Genomic DNA, 25,165 nt, shown 5'->3' with positions numbered 1-25,165 from the left:
AAATGTAAAACATAGCGCTAAGAAATGATGTCCGGACTTAAAGCAACTTGCTCGTCATCCCGGACAGTCTCAATCAATCTGTTTAACGCATAATCTCTTAAATTTACTTACGACGATAGTATTTCAGAATATTAAAACTTACATTGGTTAAAATATTTTATTCAAAACACTTCCTGCATATTACATGCATTATTTTGCTTTACATGAATTATCTTGATAAAGCCTAGCCAACAATATTTCGCCAATTCACTCAGTTCATGGCCGCTTCTCTCCATCCTCGACTGTGACCCACGCTCTCCAGGTCCTGCTGCACCTGGTCAATCCACCTAGCTCGCTGCGCCCCACGCCTTTTTGTTCCGACCGGATTCGTAGCGAACACCATCTTTACAGGGTTGTTGTCCGATATTTTTGCAACATGCCCTGCCCAGCGTATCCTTCCAGCTTTAGCTACCTTCACGATACTGGGTTTGCCGTAGAGTTGAGCGAGCTCGTGGTTCATCCTTCGCCGCCACACGCCGTTCTCCTGCACGCCGCCGAAGATCGTCCTTAGCACTCGGCGTTCGAAAACCCCAAGAGCTTGCAAGTCCTCTTCGAGCATAGTCCACGTCTCATGCCTATAGAGGACTACCGGTCTTATGAGCGTTTTGTACGATTGTACCCCGATTGGCATAAAGTCGTTTGGCATAAGGTCGTTTGGCATAAAGCCGTTTGGCATAAATTCGTTTGTCATAATGGTCGTTTGGCATAATAGCCGTTTGCCATAATGGTCATTTGGCACAACGGCCGTTTGGCATAATGATTGACCTAAAATTAATATAGGCATTTTTAAGCTTTTACCGAGATCAACACTACCGAGCCCACAGCAAAAAAATTTAGTAGGTTCTAAACAAGCGTGGTGTTCGTTCAGAGATTTTCCAAGCTAAAAATTTCAAAAATTGTTGTGACATTAGAGAGCAGAACTAAATAAAAATCGTGACGGGTCTCTACATCTCAGAACATAGAGTATCGTCGAGCTTGTTGCGATATACATATTTGGAAATAGTAAATTGACAAAGAAAGTTCGCAGTTATTCATCAAGGAAACGCTCATAGAATATTTCGCTGCAGATCAAGCTCTGTCCCAGTTTGGACGTAACACTCGAAAAATGGATTTGTTTTTGCAAAACATCAAAAGCTCTAATCCTAAAATCTATCAAAGCGGCTTAATGTAAAGATAGCCTATATAAATGAACAACACATCTTTAAAAGAACATATTAGTGACAAAACTTTTCAATGGTTCAATATAAATTCTGATTTCAGAAATGTACATCAAAAATATCGTCCATTATCGAGAGAAGGGAAAATTTGTGATTGAAATAGTATTTTTTCCAGTATATCTCGGAAGGAGATCACGCGTTTGTCCCAAAAAAAAAGTATATGTTGAATATTGGCAGGTTCTAAAGTGATTATATTCTAAGAACACATCTGGCAAGAAATGATAAAACAGCAAAATATAAAAATGGTTAACAATTAGCTTTACAAAATAATAAAATTTAAAACAGTATACATATAAAGAGCAGCCCATTTTTAAAAGAAGGCAAAATTTATAATTAAACCAATAGAAGAATGAACGCCAACAAATATTGCGGCATAATAAAACGAAAAGACATAAAAAAGTGCGTACAGAATCAACCAAGTAATGGCTTTTCCCCGAATGACTGGTTTCCCCGAAAAGTGGTGACGAGAAAGAACGATGAACAGTCAAAAGAAGGAAGTATTCTCGGCTATACACATGTTGGCAAAAATGCTGAGGACGGAAAAACTCGAAAGAACCGCCAATTAAATACAGAAGGGTGCATATTAGATGGTCAATTCGTTCACCACCCTGAAATGTATAAAGTTACGACATGAGTGTTGAGTTATGAGTGTTAAAAACTTTTCGGGGAAGTGCGCTAGTCGGGGAATCAGGATATTCGGGGAACTGGCATTCGGGGAACTGGCGTTCGGGGAAACGACATTCGGGGAACCGACATTCGGGGAAAAGTAGCACAACCCATCGAAGTAACTACAGTAATCGACTTCTCTTTTCGCTGATAATTTGAGCAGATCAATGTTATCGATTGCCGCCCTTTTGTCAATTGGAAACAAAAAAAAATTTCCTAAAAATTATAGCTCCAAAGAACAGCCTATGCATAAAAGAAGGAGAAATTTATTGAAATTTAAATCAACAATTTTCATACCTATAATTATGGTTACATCATAGTTAGAAAAAAAAAACAATTAAAAGAAGGGTAAATTTGTGCTTAACATATAAAAATCTACAGTGCAAAACTTTGTTCCAATAGCGAAACTCAAAAGAAGAATTAGTATTTGAAAGAAGGATAATTTCTGGATAAAAAATAAAATACTATTGGCCGTTACTTTCCTAATATGCCTCAATTTATTCAAGAGCGAATGATTGTTAAATAAAGTGTCATTTTGTATCAATTGACTCCAAAAAAAAGCCTGATGTCATCAGAAAGATTCAATAGAAACGTAAAAGCGAAAAATTGAGAAATCTTGGTTTCATTATGCCAAACGACTTTATGCCAAAAAACCCATAAGGCCAAACGACTTTATGCCAAACGGCTTTATGTCAAACGACTTTATGCCAATTGACCTACCACCTTTTGTACATCGTGCATTTGGTGCGGGGTGAATCTTTCTTGACCGCAGTTTCTTCTGGAGCTCATAGTAGGCAAGACTTCCACTGATGATGCGCCTTCGTATTTCCCGACTAACATTGTTGTCAGCCGTCAACAAGGATCCGAGGTAGACGAACTCGTCCACCACCTCGAAGGTATCCCCGTCTATCGTATCACTGCTTCCTAGGCGGGCCCTCAGTTCCGCAAACCAGCATGTACTTTGTTTTCGAAGCATTCATCATTAGCCCGACTTTTGTTGCTTCGCGTTTTAGGCGGGTGAACAAATCTGCCACCGTTTCAAATTTTCTCCCAATAATATCCATGTCGTCCGCGAAGCAAACAAATTGTTCGGATCTCGTAAAAATCATGCCACGGCTGAATTTTTAGTTGGATCAATTCTGAAAAAAAAATGAATACAGTTTTGGATGAATTTTTGTAAGAATTTAAGGATAAGGCCTTGCAAAATATCAATTAAAAATGATGGACATACTCTTAGATGAATTCGCAAAGTGATTTTTTCTGGCAATCCGGGATACAATTAAAATAAAGTGCTTAGCGGATTACTTGAACAAGTCCATGTAGAATCCCCAGAATAATTGTAGAGGTGTACTTAGGGGAATTTCTGGTCAAAATCTCATATTATTTTGGATGAAATATTTTGACAAAATATCTTTAACACAGACATTTTTCTATTTTAAAAGTTTTGTTATAAATCATTAGGATTTTTTTTTTAAATTAAAAGCTTTCTGGAATCTTTATAGAGAGTTAATTCAGAAACCCCTAAAAATTCATGCAAAAATCCTTATGCGAGTATCCCTCAAGAAGTCCATCAAGGAATCTCTACAGGGATATTTTTTTTATTCATTTATTAAAAATTTCTCTGGGGATTCCTCCGAGAATTCTCTCTTCAGAGATTCTACCAGGAAATGATTCTCTTCCAGCATTCCAGGAACGGCTGGAGAAATTACTAGGAAAAATACTGGAGGAACTCCTGGTAGTATCCCTGAAAAAACTTCTGGAGGAATCCATTTAGGAACTCCAGGAGGAATCCATGTAGGAACTCCAGGAAGAATCCCTTAAGGAACTCTAGGTGAAATCCATGGAATTCCTGAAGGAACTCCTGGAGGAATTCGTGAAGGAATTTCTGGAGCACTTCCTTAAGGAACTTTTGAAAAAAATCCTGAAAGAGCTTCCGAAGGAGTTCCTGAAGGAGCTCCTGGAAAAATACCTCATCAAACTCCTGCAGGACTTCCTGAAGGAATTTTATGAGGAATCACTATAATAACTCTCGATAGAATTTCTGTAGGAACTCCTGGAGGAGTTCCTGAAGGAAACCTGGAAACTTTTGGGAAAATTCCTGATGGAACTCTTGGAGGAATTCTTTAAGGTGAAGCATCAAAGCCAAATCTCAAATTTTCAAGAGCACAAATCTAAAGAACTAAACAGTGGTTTGAGCTGAAAACTTAATCGATTGGTCATCACCAGCGTGTGACCAAGTTCAAGTTTTTAGCTCAAACCGATTCTCTAGATTTGTGCTCTTAAAAACTTGAGATTTGGCTTCGATGCATATTCACCTTCAAAAACTCCTGGAGAACTTGCTGGCGGAACTCCTGGAAAAATTCCTCGAGAACTCCAAGAGGAATTCCTGCAAGAGCTCAACCATTGATTCCTCCAGGAGTTCTTCCTGGAATACTACCGAGGTTCCCCCAAGAACTCCTCGAGAGATTCCTCTAGAGCACTGTTTTTCAATCATGGTAACGACGAAAAGACGGCTCGCTGGAAGGTGCTTGTTTCAGCGAGCTTTTTACATTGACTTTAGAGATTTCTAAGGAGTTTCTTCAGGATTTCTTCCTGGTGTTTTGTTGAGGATTCGAAGAACTATTGGAAGGAGCTCTGGAGAAACTTCTGGAGGAAGCCCTGGAGGAACTTCTGGAGGAACTCGTGGAGGGACTCCTGGAAGATTCCCTGGAGGAACTTCTAGAGGAATACATGGAGGAATTACTATTAGAATTCCTGGAGGAATTCCTGAAGAAACTCTTGGAGTATTTCCTGAAGAAACTCCTGGAAGAATTCGTGAAGAAACTCCTGGAGAAATCCATGAAGGATCTCTTGGAGAAGTTCCTGCAGGAATACCTTCAATTCGTTTTGGAATTCATCCAAGAGTTCCTTTAGGAATTCTTTTAGGAATTCTTTCAGCAATTCCTCCAGAAATTCTTTCAATAATATCTACAGGAGTTCCTTCAGGAATTTCTCCAGGAGTTCCTTCAGGAATTCCTCCAGGAAAAATCTCTGATGGAACTCGTGGAGAAATTGCTGAAGAAACTTCCTGATGGAATTCCTCCAGGAAGAATCTACTAAAAACCCCGTGAAGGAATTCCTTCAAGAGTTCGTTCAGAGATTCATCCAAGAATTTCTTCAGGAAGTCCTCCAGGAGATCTTTCACGAAATCCTTCAAAAGCTCCTTCAAGAGTTGCTCTAGGAGTTCCTTCAAGAAATCCTCCAGGAGTTCCTTTTTGAATTCTTCCAGGAGTTCCTAAATAATTCTTCCAAGAGTTTTCAACAATTCCACCATGGAATCTTTCATTAATGCCTCCAGAACTCCTTCAGGAGTTTCCCCAGGAGTTCCTCCAGAAGTTCCTCCAGAAATTCCTCCATCAATTTCTCCAAGATTTCCTTTAGGAATTTCTTCAGAAATTCCTCCAGGAGTATCTTCAGGATTTCATACAAGAGTTCCTTCTGGAGATCTTAAAGGAGTTCCATCAGAAATTCCTCTAGGAATTTTACCAAGAGTTTCTTCAGGAATTTCTCCAAGAGTTTCGTCAGAAATTTCTCCATCTTGGAGTTTCATCAGTTTCTTAAGGGATTCTTCCTGGAGTTCCTCCTTGTATTCCTCTATATATCCTTCATGTAATTCCTCTAGGAGATCCTCCATGGATTCCTCTAAGAGGTCTTCGAAGAGTTCCTCGAGAGATTTTAAGCAGATCGTCCAGGAGTTCTTCCTGGTATTTCGTCGGGGATTTCCTCACGAGCTCTACCAGGGTTTCTCTCAAAAGTTCCTTTATGAATACCTCCATAAGTTTCTCTAAGGATTCTTCCAGGAGTTCCTGCAGAACTTCGTCCTGTTGTTTTTTTTTCAGGAATAAGTCCTTCAGGAATTCCTCCAGTAGCTCATGGTATTGGGAGCCACCTTTAATTTAGTTTGATGATACATCATCAAAATTTAATGCCTACATTCATATTTACAGTATTGGACAAAACATTTGCAACTTTTTCGATTTTCCATACAAAATGACCATCTTTGGTAAGCTAGATCTCAGTTATTTATCGACAGATTTAAATAAAATTTTCACAAACATCAGATATAACTTGAATTTTAAAATATATTTTTGAATAATTTTTTCAATCACGAGTTTATAAGTTATAACGGTTTAATTTAAGTGTAATTTTCAACGAAAAATTCAAAACTATTTTTCTCAAAATCTGATAGCCCTACATAGAAACTGTCTTCAGCAAACTTGTTTATCTCGTTAACATCTACAACTTTGCTGAAGATACCATGAAGCTATTCCTTCAAAATGTTTAGTTATATCGCTTATAAAAAATCATCAGAAAATTCACTTTAGTCAAACCGTTACTGCTTTTGAAATTGTGATTAGAAAAATCACTCAAAAATGTATGTTAAAATTCAAGTTATGTCTGATATTCTGCCAAAATTTCATTCAAATCGGTCCATAAATAACTGTATGAAAAATCGAAAAAGTAGCAAATGTTTTGTCCAATACTGTATATTCTCAAATTTATATTTGTACGCTACAAAAATCATAATATTAATAATGATTAATAATAAATTTTTATTCCACTATAGTTTGTATCGTATGACAGATACGCATATTTCAACCTCAACTGTAAGGCCGTCTTCAGTGTCGTGTACTAGACTCGATAATTTTAAAGTTTTAATACAACTCAATCGATTGCTTTTAATAGTAAGGGTCCGGGTCCTCTTCGCTTCTTGTATGTATGGTCCATGATAATTCAATCATGATCGAAACCTTAAAAAGCAACATCTTGTTTAAAAAACCAACAAACATTTCAATTGCACTCTAGCCATTCCGGAGAAACCCGTCTAGCAGCCGACACTAGACGTTCCATACATTCCTAGCAGCGAGAGGAGAATAAATGCACACGGGTTTTCAAAAATAGATCACCCGAGCCAGATGTGTTTATGCGATCGAAGTGGAACAATTCGATTGCTTGAGTAATTTACTGGAATGGGTTATTTACAAGAGCAGTATCACCTCGACGGACGGTGAGCATTCCAAAAACACGTCGAAAAGAAACATTCCAAGAATCAAAACGCAAATAAACCTCATGGATGGGAATTGAAGCGAAAAGCGACCATATGGAGCTCTCTGAATTGCATCTGTAAGTGCAGTTTGTTTCATAGTTTGGCGAAATCCCCGATTCCCAAAAGTAGTTAAAAATGATTGTCGATATGAGTGCAGTTTGTGTCTGGTCTCTGCTGCAGAATCTGATGTAAAGTTCATTGAGAGGTTTGTTCGGGGTGGAAACCTGGGTGGGTTTGTGAAACTGTGATCAGATGGAACGATTGAATTTTATGGGCATTTCTCATTAAATCAATTTCCACGTTCCTCTCCCTCGCCTTGTGAATTGTTTGTTTATTGCCGAAGAGCGTTTATTGATCGGAGAAGATTAAAGGTTTTTGTGGCTCGGTTGATGGGTGATTTATGGATTTTCCCATTTAGCTGGGTGATATTTTACAATAATGAATGTTTGCCCTTTATTTTACAACTTGTTGCATTGATCTAGTTGATTCGTTAGAATTGCAGGCGAAGATTTACGAATAACTACCCAAGTAATGTTTGAAGTTTAATTAAAGTCCTTAAAAGGTTTCCGTAGTCCAGTGATAACCAATGGTTCCATTGAAACTTTTCAACCTTTTGTTATGGCATGAAGAACGATAAATTAGAATTCTCCACAGAAGAAGACTAGACTCTAAATCGAAAGATCGGGAAAAATTTAGAAACACCGTTTTGATTCCTCCCAAGACTTAAGTGCCGTATCCAGTGGCTTTAAAGCTTTTATTAATTTGCCGCTTCCTTCTTCATTCGAGTTATTAAAAAAATTAGCTTTTAGTCCATTTTTTAAAATCAACAATTTTTCAAGTAAAAATTCCAAGTGAATCGTTTTATGCTGCAAAAATCACCGGTTCCCAAAAATTGTAAGGTCCTGGTTTATTTCATTGCAAGTCTTTATTTATCCTTTTGTGGATTTTAGAAAATATCCAATTTTACACTCATATTTGGAACACAGCGTCTTGCAAAAAAAAAAGTCGAAACCGCCAATCAACAGGTGATCAAAGCGATTCTTACACGTCGTGCAATTCAGTTCAAGATAAATTTTTCTCTTTTCCCTGTGACATTTCAATTCAAAATCACCCCTGCCACGGTTGGTTGTCGAATGGTTAACCCGAACCAAAAAGCCAGTTCACCCGAAAGTTGACCCTTTTGATTGCGGGAGTATCCGCACCCGCAAAATATGAGATCGATTTTTCATGCATCACACCACGCATCCAAACAAACAGCCACATGACCCGACCTTTATAGCATATCATATCATATCAAAAGGCCATGACTATGTTCAGATGAACTGAGAAGATGCAGATCTCGTTGAGTTTATGTATCTCTCCACTTCAAGCGTATCAGTAGCCAAAATGGTAGGAACATCAGGTACACACCAGTGTTTAGGTACATGTCTCGGTCCGATTCCCGGTTTCTTCTTCTTTTACTTCTTGGCATTACGTCCCCACTGGGACAGAGCTTGCTTCTCAGTGTTCAATGAGCATTTCCACAGTTATTAACTGAGAGCTTTCTTTGCCAAAGTTGCCATTTTTAGCATTCATACATCGTGTGGCTGGTACGATGATACTCTATGCCCAGGGAAGTCAAGGAAATTTCCATTACGAAAAGATCCTGGACCGGCCGGGAATCGAACCCAGACACCTTTAGCATGGCTTTGCTTTGTAGCCGCAGACTCTAACTACTCGGCTTAGGAAGGCTAAGGCTTTTTTACCCAAAAATGGGTAAAATTTATATAGTTTATAGTATATATAGTTTTATATATAGTTTATAGTATATATAGTAGTATGGTTTATGGACAAAAGGTCGAAAGACAAAACGTCGAAAGGACAAAAGGTCGAAAGACAAAAGGTTGAAAACGATTTGCTTGGAGGGAAATTTTTCCTTCTTTGAAAAAAAAAGATTTTCGACCTTTTGTCCCTTCTTTTTTGTTCTTCGATCTTTTGTCCTTTCGACCTTTTGTCTTTCGACCTTCTGTCCTTTCGACCTTTTGTCTTTCAATCTTTCGTCATAGATTCAGTAGTATGTATAGTTTTAACCCTAATTGATAGACGGGATTGGTGGTCTAATGGCTACCGCTTCTGCTCCATAAGCAGAAGGTCATGGGTTCAATCCCAGGCCCGTCCCATTCCTCGTACTTTGTAGTTGTATACCTCTCACTTGCTTCTATTCATTCTTAATCTATCACACTCAAACTATTCGTTCTTAGCAAACGCTAGAACCAGAGACGGACGAGAAACTGTTTCCCTAACGCTTCCATTCTTCCACGCGCAGCCCTTCATTACGCCTGATACATAGGCAGTCTGCTAACCACAAAAGCAAACCTATCTGTCATGCCTTTTCCCCAATCCATACACTTCCGCAAGAACTAGCGTAGATGCAGTCGGACTTCACGGTCTACAGTGGGCTAGTATAAGTGCAACACCATTTCCTCCCCCTTCCCCACATTGGTCTGCAGTCTGACGTGGCAGGCGCCATTGTTGCCTAAAAATAGAAGATCACCAGCACTTATACACTGAGGGTGTCTGTTAGTCCCAAACAGTCATTCGGTTAGTTCCTTGTGTAAGTGCAGCTGATCTGGCGATACTGGAGTAAAATCCACGGGCGGCCAATCAAGCTCAAGATCAATCTCAAGCTCAAGCCATATAGTTTTAACCCTAATTGATTTTCACCGGTATTTTGATACAATGTAGTGCAAAATTATAAATATACCAACAACATTCTGCATTTACATGCCATTTACAACCGTTACAAAATATTACCATAGCTGCACTGCCGTGAATCGCAAGTCAGTCCCATCTGCGTTTTCGTCAAAATTGAGTTGAATTCAGTTTTCAACATCTTTTCCAATGCTCTTTCAGCTGCACTAATAAAATAAAATGATTAGTTCGGAAAAATTAGAGCAAGTTAAATTGTTTCTTAATGAAAAGTAACCGCATATCAGTCCCACTATTGGAACATGTTCCAATCCTCTAGATTTTTTGAATATTTGTATGGAAAACGAGTTTGAAAACTTCACAGCCCATTTTCTTAATGCCTACTTTTTACAGATGGGACTGACTTGCGATTCACGACAGTGCATGTCATATCAAGTAATAATTCTGATAGATTCACCTTGTCGGGAAGGCAATCACACTCCATTGCTCCAGAGAAAAGTCATTTCCACATGTGCTCACTCTCAACCCAGTCCAGTCCACAAGAAGGTAGTCGTTCGGTTCGCCTCGGTAACTTTAAAAGGAAATGAGATTTGCTTTTGAAGGAAATTAAATCCAAAGTTGTAAGTTGACTTTTTGTCATGGGTGGCATGGGAAAGGGTAAGCGCTCTAGGAATGAACGTTTCCGTTACTACTCTGTCGAATCCATCGTGTGGAATCTTTGGCTTTCGGGTCGGTTCAAAATGCGAATGGGACGTGCTTCCCATAATTCTCATGATGTTTGTAGTGGCGTACGCGTCGAGGGCAAAGTTAGAAGCTTAGTGAACTGGAAGGGAAGAAGATGAAGCAGGGAGGATTTTTCTTGTCTTTTGCTAAACGAGTAACCTTTGATGATGAAGAACTATGAATTGTCACCAGACCATTTAAGGTATTGGTACCTATAATACTCATTTTACTTAAATGCTTAACTTCATCCGACCATTTTAATGACACCCCTCTAATAGTGACAACATGTCTACTTGAAGGCTTCAAATAAAGAGCTTTTAATTTATGTGGGAATATTATTAATTGAGTTTTGGAAGCATTAGGAAAAATCTCTCATTTTCGCAAGTACGAAAAAAAAATCCAATTTTTTTTGCAATCGGCTACAAATGACACACAGACTCCTTCCTGTGTCATCCGCAAACAAGGATTTTTGACATCCCTGAGGTAATTCAGGTAAGTCAGATGTAAAAAAAGTTAGCAATAATTCGTTTTCCTCTTCCAATGCCGGAATTAGCATCTGAGGTTTGAAAACATACAATCAGCTAGAAAAAGTCACCAGCATACAATATATTTTGGAGTTGTTTACATAAACAACCACAACAGCTATCTCCCAACCTGTGATTCATGGTGCACTAAATCATCTCCCAAAAACAGTGTGGCACACGTCCGTGATTCATACCGATCAATCATTCCGATGTGTGCACAAGCCGTGCAACCGTCAATACATGTGCGTACTCTTTTCGGTACTGTCATCTCAAGATGTGACCGAAGATATGCGCTCGCGAACCGAACCATACTTAACTCATCAGCCAGTTGGTTAGTGTTGCTCTCTCTATACTTACAGACGATGCTTATAAATAAAAAGCAAACAGGAGAATGGGTGCAGAAAAGTACGCGCTAGGCCACCGCTTCCATCACCTCATTTACGTCATAGAGTTTATGATTTTTTGAATTACTTAAACAAGGAGGTGTACGGAAAGGTTATACGATCACTCCGAAAATTAATTTTCCATGATTCGAGGGTCAGTGTTGATAAACTCACACTCAAATCTTAATCAATACGCTCTCCCTTGAGAGCAAACTCATTAGAGATCTGCTTTGCAAATCTCACGCATGAGATTTTGACGCAAAATCACTCAATCAACTCAAGCCGTGAAAAATGATTCAGTGGCAAAAGCCGTCAAAAACTCGTGAAACCCGAATGTTTTTGTTTACGTTAGAAAGGATTACCGTTATCCGGGGTATCATTGATCAACGAGGTAATATTGATCGGAATGACCCATCTCATAAAAAGTTCGCATTATCATTTATTGATGGAACATTTCCAAATCATGGATGGTGCTTCTCTTTCTTATATTCATCAGCTGATAAAAGTGAAGATTTTTGCGAAAATTGCGTTTACCTTATGCGTAAATTTGGCAACTTTTCCAAACAATGATTTCAATGGTTAAGGATGACACTATCAAACATTCATGTCTCACATAAGTTCTGTAAATGATATGAGCAAGGAAAATGCGGTTCTTACTAAAAACAGCATCGCCGAAAACGATTCCGTTCATAAATATGTTCAATTAGGCAACAAAAACGAATTACTGTTAAGAATGTAACTTTCCCATAGGAAATTGCCTACCTTTAGGCGTATTCCGTGGTTCGAGATGTTTTTAATTTTAAAATAACTCAAAAAGTAAATGACTTGTAAGCATTTGGCCTTCATATTCGACTTCAGGGGCCATGATTTTAGTAGGTAACGACATTTTCAATTTTACCGAACGTTGTTTACATAGGTAATCAATGTTACACCATATCAGCTAAATAAAAAAATCACTTAAAACATTTCTTTTAACATGCTTAAACCTTTCAAAAAACAAAATTAAGTGTATAGTCACGAGCTATGGGTGGCAGTACTGGTTTTAAAAATATAAAATTTGCAACTATTGCATTTTCGAACCAAATATTTAAGAAATATTTAAAAAAATGATCAATGTTACCCCGGATTACGGTACTATAATTTTACCAGACTAACAAGATATTATTGCCGTGTGTGAGTAAACTGTAGAGACATTGAGTCAAAAAGGTGAGCCAACTCATCCATGATTTTTTGACGGCTGAGTTGCGTGATTGACAACTCACGCACGAAAAATCTCAAGTGTGAGTTATGAGAAATTGAGTTTTTGACAACACTGTTAAGGGTCCACATATCCAGTGACGTTTTGAAATCACATTATCGAATGCTATAAAACCCTAAAAAGTTTGAAATCACATGGAATAATACAGTAATTCTAAGTATTTCTTTTTTCATATGTTTTTACATCAATCAAGTTCAGTCAGTATCCGTTATGTTCTCATTTCCAGCGATATAGTTTCTAAGGAACTTAAAATCTACGAGAAATGAACTTTTCAGTTCATTACTTAAGTAAAATCAGAACTTCTAACTGCTTAGGTTATCTTCGTACCTGCCGCACGAATGCAAAAATTATCAATTGGTAAAGAAAACTCTTAGTTAATAACTTTGGAAGTATTCATAAGAACATTAAGCTAAGAGGCCGGCTTTATCTCTATAGGAACGTAGTGCTTCTTCTGTAAACTTTCAGACAACTTGACCGAGAAAAACTCCCTATTCCGCTATATATATCTACAAATTTTTCACATAAAGTTGAAATGTGTTGTCTGTCTAGTAAAATTGTAACGGGAACAGAAACCATGAGCAACCACGCAGGCAATGTTTGCATTATACTATCTGCGTGTGAGAAAGTACGTAAGAAAGACCCTGTACCTCTAGATGCATAAATACAAGTTTTTTCTCGCGATATTTAGAACGATGCTACATCATTCATTAGAAACTTTATGACGCCATGGATGGAATGACGTTACGTTACTGAAAAACGGGAACATTGGCACTGGGCTTAATTATAATCCCCCTCGTTTGGCAATGTGTTCTCATGGGTGATCATTTTCTGTATTCTCATGATGATATTTACTAAAAATAGAGATAACTGAGTTCATCCATCTCTTTGTGAAGATCTACGACAAATTATTTTATTTTTAAGATTTCAAATAAATTTTATCGTAACTTCAGTATAATGCTCCGAATTCAGTGAATTCAGTCTGTACTTTCAGTATTACAAAAACATCTGGAAGCCTCTAAAAAATCGTGTTTTCAAGGATCTCAGATGTTTCCTAAATTTTGTTGGCGCTTTCCAAGAAATTTCAATAGATTCTTAGGGTTTCAAAAGAGTGTCCTGTTTTTTTTTTCAACGGTTTTCCATTTCCTATTTCTAATTTAACTAACGAAATTGTTTGGCCCTTAGCTTGATCAGCTCGGTATCAAAACATTCCTTCCGAAGGGAGTCGTTACTGTAATCTGAAGCTCATTAAAGACTATCTTCAAGCGGTATTCAAGTGGTATGTATTCTAACTAGGGCTGTGCATTTTCGAAACCATTTTGTGAAACACGAAGGCTTGGTTGTGTCGTCTCGATAGTGATTGCTTCGTTCTTCGTTCCACTCTCATTCGTTTTATTACCTGATTAAAAGCAACGAACAAGAATGGTGAAATGAAAGAATAAGAATTTTGTTTCATCTGATTTCATTGAAATCCATCAAAATGCTTGAAATTGAATTTTACCTATTTTTGCCATGGTTATGTATGCAAATTGTTAGGCAATCAATAAAGATATAGAAACTATGCGGGCATATTCATTTGAATTAATCAGCTCCTAAAATTGGAGTCTACCGATTGAAATCCCAGACGCGATTTTTTCAGCGACAGCGACATCGCCACGATTTCGTTGTTGTGTTACTCCAAGTACTCTTATATGAAACCATCTAGACTGACGCGACAAAAATCGCTTTGAAATCGTGTCGCTGCGGCTTAAAAACGCTTATTAAACTGTGAATGCTGCGAAACAGTAACGAATTCGCGGCGATTGTTTGTCGCTGTCTCCGTAAAAAATCGCGTGGATTTGGGAGAGCCAATTTGACCCGCGATGCACAAGCAGCACGAAAGAAATGAGACACTACGCTTACTGTGATGAAAGGAAAGGTTTTTCTGATTGGATCGAAACAGTAGAGTTTCAATTGAAAGGCAAGCTTGAGTCAGTCAGTTTGGGACTGAAAATGCTTTCAATTAAATGACAATGTACGGCCCTGATTTGAACCACTACACTTATTCCGTCTTCTGGGATCTCAAGTCGTTTATCGTTCTCTACCGTTTCACAATGGTTTCCATTCTTCAGGTGATCTCAAAGGTTTACGCAGGGTTGCTTTCAGAGAATCTCAAAAAGATATTATAGGTCCCCAGAGGTTCCCATACGCCTACAGAGTGCCCTCTGCGATCAGTTTGTAACGCGCCAAACAAACTTTATACATAATCGCAGGTTGTGTTTCATCAAAAATTTCTAGAGAAAATTGTTTTTGAATGACTTTACGCAGTCATTTAATTCCGATGCTCGAGTTTTGAAACAATATCTTGAAGATATATATCAGAAGGCATCTGCCAAAATAGAAAGAATTATTTAAAAAACAAAACAAATATCTTGAAGTGATTCTTTAAAAAACTTTATAAGGAGATTTTGGGAGCGGTTTTCGATAAGGTTCGAGAAGTAATGCATGAAGAAATTTTCTTAAAATATGGTGAAGAACCCTCGGCGATGGGACCGTAGATTGAGAATTCGTGAAATCCCTTTAAAGTTTTCAGTATGTTCTTTGTTACAATTACTGAAACATTTCATTTTGTTATTCTGTAAAAAAAAGTTCCATAGTTGAATTCTTGCAAAAGTATTAAGATAAATTCACCTCTAGAAGAGTTTTAGAGGCAGAAAAATATTTTGAGATATTTCTGAGGGCTTGATTGAGAAATTCAAAATCAATTAAATAGTTCTGATATAGATTATTGGAAACATTTTGAACAATCAAAAAACAAATAGTAAAAAAACCAAAAGCAATCTCAGACAGAATTCCTGTTGAATATGTGGAGTTATCTCTTGTCAGACTCCTTAGCAAATTCTTCGAGGATTTCATGGATGAATCCATTTCAAGATAACTAAATAGATGCTTGGTAAAAACCGCCACAATTTCGGACGGTTGATAAATCTTTCAAATGACGTTTGGTAGGATCATCAGCAAAAGTCTGTTTCTTTAATTGAATCTCTAGAGTAATTCAAAAAGTTTATCATGACGTAATTTTACGTAAACGTGTGTTCTGAAGACCATTAAAAAATGAATACGTGATGGGACTTTTTGCTTACTCTCGAAGTGCACATTCTAGCAACTCTCATATTATTGATCAATAACGGCGCCGCACAGTGCGTTGAATATATGGAGATACGGGACAAAAATCAAAAACGGAAGATCAAGCCATTTGAGCACCTTGGTATAGAAGGGAAAGTTGTTTCTGGTCAAAAGAGCTACAATTTGCATAAATGACATATAATATACGCATAATCGCAAAACTGTCCTAAGCGCCAATTTCATTATTCTCCAAATAAAAACTTGCAATTTGTACTTTCATTGCTCATATTGATGTAAGAAGTTATTTGCAAAAATGTCTCTTCTAACTCGTAGCTTCAAAAGTGACTTATACACTCCCGTGCAAAGGTTTGGGTTCACCCCCTCAAAAACATACAAAAGTGTTCTGTCCATATCTCTGTGATTACAAGTCCTATTAAAACTCTTAAAGCTGTGTTCGAAAGGCAAAGAGTTATTCTTACTTCGTATGTATTTTTCCAAAAAAAAATTTTAATTTTGTATACTAAATTTCTACCTAAAGGTGTTACATTTTTCAAAAAACACACTGAAAAATCATATCTAATTTCCTCAGCATTGGGTCGACCAAAATTATGAATCAAAGTGTCATTAGAATCGTAATCTTATATTCTTTGAAGAAACCCAACGAAATTTTGGCGGAAAAATCTGGAATATATTCAAAATCAATGAAACAGTCAGTCAAGTCATCGTGCAAAAGTTTGGGTTCACCCCTCAGTATGATGCAAATCGTGCAAAAGTTTGGGTAATTACACGTTCAATTGAAACTCTCTAAGCCGCATTCGAAAGGCAGAGAGTTATTCTTACTTCGTAAGTATTTTTTCAAAAACATTTTTTTGAATTTTGTATAGGGGAAGTGGTGGTAAAATGAACACCTTGCCTTTTATCGGGAAAAAACAAATTTCGATAATTTTTTATCACGCACGCATGATTTAGAGCATAAATCAGAGTGTTCGAGTTGATACGTAGGACAATTGAAGTGAAAATATCAATGAAAACTAAGATTTAAGAAAACCACGTTAGAACATTAGAACTGACGTAACTTTTAGCTCGGAAGACATGAGGTTTTTCAGTGAGGTGAATATCGTTATGATATGAGGTCAAATTTAAAACCTTTAGATTTCTCTTTGAATGGGTTACAATCATTAATGGATATATTTTCGGTAAGGCAATAAAACTTTTCAGAAATATTCGTTTTGCTCTCAATTTTTGCATGATGTTCTTTTTACCACCAACAGCTGTTCATTTTACCCACACAAATGAATATTTACATCTTTTTTTGCTAGTGATAAGAATATGTAAAAATTCTGCTATTTTAGTCTCAATTCGTGTTATAGATAACATCCCTGTTTTTGATGATGTTGTTGGTGAACCCAAACTTTTGCACGATGACTTGAATGACTATTTCATTGATTTTGAAAAGTTTTCAGATTTTTCCGCAAAAATTTCGTAAGCGCTCTTCAAAAATATAAGATTACGATTCTAGTGACACCTTGTTTTAAAATTTTGGTCGATCCAATGCTGAGGAAATAAGCTATGTTTTTCAGTGTGTTTTTTGAAAAATGTCATAACTTAAAGTAAAAATTTAGTATAAAATTCAAAAAATGTTCTTGGAAAAATACATACGAAGTAGGAATAACTCTTTGCCTTTCGAATGCGGCTTAGAGAGTTTCAATCGGACGTGTAATCACAGAGATATGGACTGAACACTTTTGTATGTTTTTTAGGGGGTGAACCTAAACTTATGCACGGGAGTGTATGTCTTGGAGGCTTTTGAGCTGTACTTGTGTTTTTTTTTTCAATTGTTTTACTTTGGAAGGTGAATACTGGTAGTCCTATCTAAGTACTATTTTCAATACTACTTGTTTGCAAATGTTTAAACTTCAAAAGTAACAGCATCCATTATTTGGCAACCCTACACATGCAAAATGGAGCCTCGCTTAGTCGAGTGGTTAGAGTCTGCGGCTACAAAGTAAAGCCATGCTGAAAGTGTCTGAGTTCAATTCCCGGTCGGTCAAGGATCTTTTCGTTATGGAAATTTCCTTGACTTCCCTGGGCAAAGAGTATGATCGTACCTGCCACACGATATACGAAATGCGAAAGTGGCAACTTTGGCCAAGAAAGCTCTCAGTTAATAACTGTTGAAGTGCTCATAAGAACACTAATCTGCGAAGCAGGCTCTGTCTCAGTGAGGACGTAATGCCAAAAAGAAGAAGAAGGATGACACATGCGAAAATTCAAAATTCCTTCCTCTTAAAAATTGAAACATTTCCCAGTTTCTCACGTTGCCCGCAGTGGGCAATTGTCGATCACGCGTCCATGGCCTATACCGTCGGACCGGTCAGTGTGTAGGTACGCAACTGCCGCATAAAAAAATCCAATCGTCTAGTCAAGGTTTTTTTTCCCTTGTTTCTCATCTGAGGATCACCACACTTTTCACGACTTCGTTTTTTTCCTGCACTACCCATCCGTGGTCTATCCTGAGGCATCGTTTTCTCTCCCGCTCAGTTTCAATCTTTCGGTTCGCGTGACCACAGCGTTTTTCCCGCCGGATTCGTGGCCGACCACTTGGAGACGACGAAAAATAATAACCAATCACAAGAAAGAAAAAAAAACTGACAAAAAGATTGTCAGCGCGGTGTGTTTTTCCTCTCCCTCTCTTGTAACCCCCGATTTGGGCAGAAGCGTGGATTACGGAATGTGATGTGTGATACTTGGTGACTCTGAATTGGCGATTGTGGTGAACCAGACTACAGCTTCCCGCCTGAAAGCTGTCCACGGAATTACGCGCGGTATGTGCTATCTCCCATGCATTTTTTCTTTGTCGTAGGGTAGCTGAACCAGTTATGGATGCAATAAGTCAACAGTGTGGATAAATATCTGATTTAAGCAGTGTTTTGAAAACATAAACATGATTTGTTGATGTTAATTATTACTGTGACCCCAAACTTTTGCGTGAAACACCATAGTGGTGAATCCAAACTTTTGCATGATGCCTTGATTTTCCGTCAGTCATGTCATGGTTTTTATGAGAAGGGAGGGCAAGATATGTACTTCAAAAGTTAATTCACCAATTTCACTCAAAGCCATCACCATACACAACTTCTGCACCATTTTTTATGTTTAAGGTGAAGATGAAACGAAGCCAAACCTCAAATTTTCAAGAGCACAAATCTGAAGAACCACACATCAGTTTAAGCTGAAAACCTAATCGATTGGTTACTAGCTGGTGGTGACCAATCGATTAGGTTTTCAGCTCAAACTGATGTTCGGTTCTCCAGTTTTGGACTCTTTAAAATTTTGGTTTGGCTTCGATTCATCTTCACCTTAATGCTCATCAAACCTCATATTTCGTTCTCTGTCAGCAAGGTGGAATCCGAAATGCATTTTAGCTCACTTCATTGGCTGAGTAACGGGTCCGCTTATCGCTTTAAAAAAACTCCTCATTTCGGAAAGTCAAAAGATTCGGTTGGTAGAGAACTTATAGGCTGGCAATTTCAGCCCAGCCAGTTATAGAAATGGGTTTTAAGGATTTCATGCAGTTCCTCCAAAAATTCCTTAAAATATATTCGATTAGCAATTCAGTCAGGAAAAACTGCTGAATAAATCCAGTTAACTAGCAAGTGTTTCTGCAAGAACGCCGAAAGGAAAATGTCCAGGGATTCATGTTGAATTTTTTTCCGGATTTATTTTTTTGAGACTTTTCCAGGAATTATTTCAGAAACTCCTAAATGCTTTCTATCAAATTTATTGCTTTAATCCGCATTAGACCAGCAAATTCGGTAATTCTCGATGAATTGCCTTCATTTCAACTCGACTGGAATCCCCTGTATGTCTAGTTTTTCTATCATCATTGTGTCACCGGTTCGGAGTTATGCCGGTGGGTCACTGGGTCAAGTCGGGTAAAAATGAAAAAAATATTGTGAATTCTCATCTGAATCTTTCCAGGATTCTAATCAGAATTCTCACGATATTCTTATCAGAATCCTCTTAGGATTTTCATCAAAATTTTCTCGAGTTGCTTGTCAGAATCCTATTAGGATTTGCATCAGAAATCTTCCTAGTACTCTCATCACAATCTTTTAGAAGTTTTCATTCGAATCTTCTCATCAGAATCCTTCAAGTATTTTATCAGCATCAATGCCGAATTCTCATCAGAACCATTCCAGAAATTTAATCAGAATCGTTCCTGGTTTCTCATCTGAACCATACCAACTTGTCTTCAGAATACTCCTTCTAGGGTTCTAATCACACTTCTTTGAGAGGTCAAAGTCTATCCAGAATTGAATAATTCAACCAGGATTGAACATTCGCAACAGAGTTTTTCCAGGATTCTTATCCAAATTCTTCTAAGATTCGCGTCAGAATCCTTCGAGGGTTATTATCAAAATCCTTCCAGGTTTCTAATCGTAATCCTTATAGGATTGTTACTGAAATCCTTCCAGTACTCTGATTAGCATTCTTTCTGGATTCTCATCAGAATTCTTCTTTGTCTTTCATAAGAATTCTTCCTGCATTTTCAACAGAAACCATCTTGGATTTTCATTATAATCCTTCCAGGATTAGCATTAAATCATTCCACAATTCTTCTCCGATTTTTTTGTTTTTTTTTTACATTGCAAAGATTTCATCTGAAAAAGAATTGTTATCACAATTCTTCCAGGATTCTCAAAGAGATTTTCCTTAGATTATTTCTAGGATTCTCGTCAGAATCCCACCAAGATTTTCATCAGAAACCTCACAATATTGTCATAAGAAATTGTATCACATCAGAAACTTTTCAGGATTCTTATCAGAAATCTTCAAGGGATTCCATCAGAAATCTTCCAGGGATTTCATTGGAAGCCTCATCAGCTTCCTTAGGATCCTCATTATAATTAATTCAAGATTATTATTGACATCGTATAAAGATTCGCACAAGAACCCTAACCTATAAAAGGAATTTTAAAAATGAAGCATTGATCTCCTGAAATCAAAAAGTGGAACTTTGTTACTAAACCCGATATCCGGCATAATGTTCAACTGTATCCTACATATATTTTTTTTATATTCAATAGCTTTGCCTTCACAAAAAAGTTGTATTTTGACGAGAAATCCTTGAAATTTGCATTTTTGCGCTATAAGATAATTCCCTCACAAAAATATCAATTTGTATTCCGCAACACAAATGCTGGAGCCACTCAATGAAACTCAAAATGGATCCTGTATATAAACGTTCAAAATTGGAACATTTACAAGTTCAAATTTGCTTAAACAATGTTATTTGATATTTCGCATAATGGCTGATTTTTAATGATAAAAATCGGGCGTTTTTACCAAAACCTGTGTTCTGAAACTGGACTTAAAATAGACACCTGTATGCAAGATGACCAGAAAAGCTTCCGACCTGTGTCGGAAGCAACGGCAATCAACGTTTGATTTGGATTGGTTCTCCGGGATCGCATACTAAGACTTCCAGCATCCTGTATCTGAACATGTCAAGTGCTTATACAGGTTCAACAGTGATCAAAATGAGTTTGCAAGACTTGATACATACTATATTTGTATAATTTCACATAAATACATTTGAAAAGGAGAAGTACATATTTGTGCACAGCCCCATAGAGAGCAAGGAGAAGAAAGCAATGAATACTAGATGAATAGGTACCGTAAGGGAACGGCGTGAGAATTGGATTAGATGTTTAAGAGGGCATACCATAAGACTGTTTTGGTAGTGTTATTCGAACAACACGCAAAGCCGTTCCCATAGGGGACGTAAGCCAGAAAGAAGGAAGTTTCTAGCAATACTGTTTCATATGGTATGCCCTCTTAACATCTAATCTAATTTCTCTCGCCGTTCCATCACGGTACCTATCCATTTAGTTTTTGTTGCTTTCTTCTCCTTGCTCCCTATTACTTTGAACAAAACAGACCAATATGCCGGTAAACAAGTTAAATATAATGATCATAGTCAATACCTTCGTATGTAAAATACATTAGAAATATTTTGAAACTCTACCATGAATCCCTGGTGGAATATGAAATGTACACTACATTTCCGGTTGGTATCCAAATCTTTGAAGATGCATTTTGTACTTGCATTCAATGCCCTATACAAAACTGTTTAATTTTTAGAATTTATTAACACAAAATGTGATCTCGCCCTAAAAGCCGTTGCTGACCAAGTGTGTAACTTGCTGTTACTGAGCAACGAGTGGGTTTACACGTTATTCAACAATGCTACAAATAAGAGAAGATCCTCTCCCAGTGGTGAAAGTTTTAAAGTTTGTCCATTCATTTTCTTATCAACAGCGAGCTACAAACTAGGTTATCAATGGCCTTTAGGGCGAGGTCATAATTTGTGCAAGAATTGACTCGAAAGGAAAAGCAAAAGTGTTTAACAAAGTCGTCCACACCTTTTAAGGGTTAGCACTAAACGAATTCAAATTCCATCCCGAATGATTACTACTACAACGCTAGAATGAAATGAAATTGTTCCTACCTGATTTTGTAGTTTTGGGGAAAAAAGAGCAAACAAAATTGAATAAATCTGAAATAACTTTCTCTGGGGCAAGTTTCCCAAATGTGGTGTTATGGGTTAAATCCTTATAATTTATTGAAAACTCTTTTTTCTTTGGATATTATTGATGGCAATGAAAGCTTATATTATTCGCAGGCTAATCCAAATGAATGCTTTTAAAATTAATCGATTTGATAGTTTGAAAAAAAATTTTGAATGCTGCATCAAAAAAAGCTTATATTTTTGACCAGTCGCTCTATCTATGGAATAAATTTCATTAGCGTGAATTGTTAGGTACAGAACCAAAAGAATTACATGTGGCAGGTATATCAGTGCATGATAGATGTAATGACATATATGATAAATGTCAAATTTTGAAAAAAAAAAATGTATACAGTTATCTCTCCCTTACTCGATATTCCGTATCTCGATATCGAGTTAGAGAACCATAGTAAAAGTTGGTTTTCATGGCTAACTCGATGGTCCCTTGGAACGCAGTTGCACTGCTTTTGTGTTCTGTAACTCGATACCTCCCTAACTCGATGATCCCTTCAATATTGAGTAAGGGAGAGATTACTGTATTAGAGAATAAAAACATATATTTTTGTCTAATATAAGAAGTTTCATAGTTTCAAATTCAATGCGATGTCATGTAGTTTTATCGATATTAATTTGCTTGTTTGAGTGCAGTCAAGATGTTTGAGCAGAAATTGAAATTTTTTATTACACTCAGCATTTATTTTTACTAAAATATTACGAAAAACCCTATTTTCCGGACCCGTTTGCCTGTAACTCAAAATTCAATAGATGAAATTTAGTTTTTCGACATTTAATTGATTGTGAAAGTGAACATGTTTGAGAGAAAAAAAAAATTCACATAACACTCAAAATTTATTTTACCCAGAAAACCACACAGAAAACGTGTTTCCTGAGCGTTTTTGTCTGTAAATCAAAATTGAAGGCTATGACATGTAGTTTTTTCCGGCATGAATTAACTTTCAGAAGTCAAATGGATTTTATCTATATAAATAATTAATAAATTAAAATAATAAATTTTTATCTACACCCAAAATTTGGTTTACTTACAAAACAACACAAACAACTTATTTCCCGAGTTTGCTCGTCTGTAAATTAAAACTCATGGCTATGATAAGTAGTTTTTTCGGCATAAATTTACTTATAGGAGTCAAGTTGGGCCTTCCTTAGCCGAGTGGTTAGAGTCCGCGACTACAAAGCAAAGCCATGCTGAAGGCGTCTGGGTTCGATTCCCGGTCGGTCCAGGATCTTTTCGTAATGGAAATTTCCTTGACTTCCCTGGGCATAGAGTATCATCGTACCTGCCATACGATATACGAATGCGAAAATGGCAACTTTGGCAAAGATAGCTCTCAGTTAAGTACTGTGAAAGTGCTCATAAGAACACTAAGCTGAGAAGCAGGCTCTGCCCCAGTGAGGACGTTAATGCCAAGAAGAAGAAGAAGAAGAAGAAGAGTCAAATGAACATGTTTGAGCAGAAATAGAAATTTTCTACTACACTCAAAATTTATTTTATCTAAAATACTAGGAAATCCCTATTTTTTGGACACGTTTGCCTGTTGCTCAAAATTGAGTGCTTTGTGAAGCCCAAGCAGGACAGTTCGGACGACAGATTTTGCTCACGGTTTCGCGCGTGTTTTTGTCGCCGGAGATTTTTTTTTTACGCGTTTCGTTATTTTATACAATCCGATGACTCTGGAGGGATCGGTATTGCTTTTTACTGGCTATTGAGCAAAAATATTACTGCACAATCGACAAGCATTTCGCGAAATATTATTTATACTATAAATAAACTATTTTTTTTCTCTTTTGATTGCCGGCATTCAAAAAATTAAATTGGTAACACTTAAACAACAAATGTTTATGGTCTATCGCCAGCTTTCTAGGCGAATCCTGACAATATACCTTCCCCAACCTCCAACTCCGTAGCACTTATGAGGGTGTCGATGAGTCGGTGGCCTCTCATTAAGTAAGTGCTACATCAACATTTCCTTCCCCTATCCCAAGTTACGGTAAAGATGGGCGTGGCCGGGAATAATGATATTCATGTTTTTAGTATTCTTGTTTATGATTTAACAAGGTATACTCCCCTGCCTTGTTCCTGAAAGTAGTCAGGATGAGATTATTAAAAAGAAACATGAATGTTGCTAGTATCCAATCTACGAAGTATACCGTAACTACGCTAACGCTAACGCTAACGTTTGCCTGTTGCTGAAAATTCAATGTGATGACATATAAAGTTTTTGTTAAATTGTTTTTCCTATAATATTTACTTGACCTCTGCAAGTAAATTCATGCCGAAAGAACTACATGTCATAGCCTTCAACTTTGATTTACAGATAAAAAAGCTCATCAAATACGTTTTTTGTGTGGTTTTCAGGATAAAATAAATTTTGAGTGTTATCGGAATTTTATTTTTTACGCGAACATGTTCACTTGGCTTTTACAGCCCATTTTATGTCGAAAAAACTTTATGTCATCACTTTGAATTTTGAATTACAGCCAAACGGGACCAGAAAATAGGAATATTCGTGATATTTTAAGTGAAAGGAATTTTTAGTGAAACCAAAAATTTCAATTTCTTCTCATGCCGAAACAACTAGTTGTTTGTTTTACAGACGAACAAACCAGGGCAATATGTTTATGTTGCTTTGTAGATAAAAATAATTTTGAGTGTATTCAAAACTTATTTTTCGAGAGCTCTGGAAATTTATTTTCTGTGTAAAATAAATTTTGAATGTTATTGAAAATTCATTTTTTTACTCGAACATGTTCACTACAATATTTAGGTTTTAGACACTGAAATACGATTTAAATTGCAACAACGTGCATAATAGAACGGATACCGTACCATGCACAAATCCAGCAATCCCTTAAGCAAAATGATAAATTACTGATCGTCAAAGTTATT

General features: G+C 37.0%; 1 protein-coding gene across 2 annotated transcripts in view; it reads left to right on the top strand.

Moving 5' to 3' along the window:
- LOC5566101 (zeta-sarcoglycan) overlaps window positions 1-25,165 on the top strand; it is a 323,275-nt gene that overhangs the window by 154,618 nt on the left and 143,492 nt on the right. The window contains exon 1 of one of the 2 annotated variants that reach the window (XM_021845980.1): window positions 18,243-18,511. The exons of the other annotated variant lie outside the window; for it this stretch is intronic. The gene's annotated coding sequence lies outside the window, so the exon portion shown is untranslated. Of the gene's footprint in view, window positions 1-18,242; window positions 18,512-25,165 lie in introns of those variants that run through there. 2 annotated transcript variants of the gene reach the window in all.

The sequence above is a fragment of the Aedes aegypti genome, chromosome 1 (assembly GCF_002204515.2).
Source record: "Aedes aegypti strain LVP_AGWG chromosome 1, AaegL5.0 Primary Assembly, whole genome shotgun sequence".
Taxonomy (NCBI): Eukaryota; Metazoa; Arthropoda; class Insecta; order Diptera; family Culicidae; genus Aedes; species Aedes aegypti.
The sequence above is the reverse complement of the archived record's forward strand: the minus strand, read 5'-3'. Positions and strand labels throughout refer to the sequence as shown.